Source organism: Monodon monoceros, unplaced genomic scaffold (genome assembly GCF_005190385.1).
Source record: "Monodon monoceros isolate NGI ecotype Baffin Bay Population unplaced genomic scaffold, NGI_Narwhal_1 Super_Scaffold_20, whole genome shotgun sequence".
Taxonomy (NCBI): domain Eukaryota; kingdom Metazoa; phylum Chordata; class Mammalia; order Artiodactyla; family Monodontidae; genus Monodon; species Monodon monoceros.
Window position 1 is genome coordinate 130,291,334 of NW_021703777.1, and position 2,331 is coordinate 130,293,664.

General features: G+C 41.3%; 1 pseudogene; it reads left to right on the plus strand.

The window, feature by feature from the left end:
* The first annotated feature begins 349 nt into the window (after positions 1 to 349).
* LOC114902477 lies at positions 350 to 1,789 on the plus strand (annotated as a pseudogene).
* The last annotated feature ends 542 nt before the right edge of the window (positions 1,790 to 2,331 follow it).

The window sequence follows — 2,331 nt, forward strand, 5'->3', positions numbered from 1 at the left end:
AGAGGACTTTACTTTCTGCAGCCTGGTGCTAATCAAGCCCCCAAGATACTTCCTGACTAATCTCACCCCACCCCCATGCTAACTTCCTGCAGGTCCCTTAACACTGCCCTTCACTTTGGCTAAAGGGGCAGAAAGAATTCTTCCATTGAAAGGAAGAAGGCCCATCAAGGAGAAGTCATATGCCTGGTTGTCTAGTCAGGTGACTGGCAGACAGCTAGGCCTCTGGAGCCTGATGGTTTTTTCTAGGCTGGATCCACTTCTAAGTCCCTCTGACCTCTGAAACTTAGGGCCAAGCCCCGCCCACAACGGGAGCCCAAGCATATGAGAACTAAGGTGGGACCATTTCAGGATGACTTCCATCTTGACTTACACTTGAAAAAAATCTTCTAAGTTTAGCAAAATGGGCCCTCAGATTCTCTTGAGTCCTCTGAGCTGTTCCTACTAGCCACCAGCTGCCCCAGCTGCCCAGACCAAATCAAAGAAGACCTTGGCTAAACCCTATAAAAGGAATGTGATGGTGGTAGATGACGTTCACACTCCATTTCTGCTGCCAGGCACTTCATATAAAGACTTGATGACATGTAATTTGGCTAGAGGAGTACTTTCAGATTTGTTGTATCAGACCACTGTCCCAAAGGAAGTTGCTGATTATATCATCTTTGGCATAGTTATACAGGAAGTGAAAACAAGCAATGTAGCTAGAGAGGCTGCCCTTGGAGATGACCTCTCTGACACATCTCCTGTATACGCTGTCACCATGGCTTGCATTTTTGCTAACCAAACCAGGACCACAGGTGTTGGCTTGATTACTTCTGGCCAGTATGATGTGGTCATGGCAGGTGGTATAGAGTTAATGTCTTATGTCCCTATTTGTAATTTGAGGAAACACATGCTTGATCTCAATAAGTCCAAGACTCTAGGTCAGTGACTATCTTTAAAATCTAAATTCAGATTGAATTTCCTACCATCTGAGCACGACCATGTATCACTCTGAAGACCAACTTGCCTCTGCCTTGCTGTTTCTCGACTGGAACAGGGTGAGTACGCACTGCACTTGCACAGTCTGGCCAAGAAGGCACAGGATGAAGGACTCCCTTCTGATGCTGTACATCTTCAAAGTACCAGAAAAAGATACAGTTACCAAAGATAGTGGCATTTGTCCTTCTTGAAGCAGATGGCCAAAATAAAACCTACATTCATCAAGCCCTATGGCACAGTGACAGCTGCAAATTCTTCTTTCCTGACTGATGGCGCATCTGCAATGCTGAGGAAAAGGCTCTGGCCTTGGGTTATAACCCGAAGGCGTATTTGAGGGATTTTGTGCATTTGTCTCGGGATTCGAAAGATCAACTCTTACTCAAACCAAGATATGCTACTCTAAAAGTGCTAGAAAAGGCAGGATTAACAATGAATGGTATTGATGCTTTGGAATTTCATGATGCTTTCTCAGGTCAGATTTTAGCTAATGGTAAAGCCATAGATTCTGATTAGTTTGTACAAAACTACATGGATTAAAAAAAAGTTGGGTTGCCTCCTTTGAAGAAGTTTAACAACTGGGGTGAGTCACTGTCCTTGGGACACCTGTATGGAGCCATTGGCTGCCCAAAAATTATGGAAGGAAGCAGGCCAGTATGGCTTAGTGGCTGTCTATGCAGGTGGAGTGAAGGGCCATGCTATGATAGATAACAGACCAGGAAAAAGTGACTTGGAGTTTCTGCGCAACATTCACACTAGACAAGGCCATTTCAGTACATTACTGAATGACATATATAGTTACTGCTTCTCTTAGGAAAACACAACTTGTGGCCTTCTGTTAAACCTTTGCAATTAAACCTTGCTAGTGTTCCAAGCTTTCCAAAAATCATGGTTTACTTCTCTTTCAGGGATTTCTTGGTCACCATAATCTCACACAGTGATATGTTTAAGCAATTGTTTTTGGTCTCTATTTTCATTAAAGATTAAACAAGGGGCTGCAATTTGAGAAAGAGATTAGCTAGGGTTTGGAATCATCTTTGTAATATTGGCAAAAAATACTCATTCATGTTTGTGACCTAAAGATAAATGTTTTCCTATAAAATACAAACCAATGTGCCTCTATCTTTATGGAAAGATAATTCAGAATTTAAACCTCACTTAAAACTTACAGTAAATATTGAGATATATAAATACCATATTTGTTAACTGGAGTTAACAAACTCCAGTTCTCTTAAACTGGAGAAGTATTGGGGGAAAAAAGTTCTTTAAAGACAAGGAAAATAATAAAGATCAGAAATTCAGATCTACATAAAGAAAGGAAGAGCAAAAAAGGAATAAGTGAAAATATAATAAAAA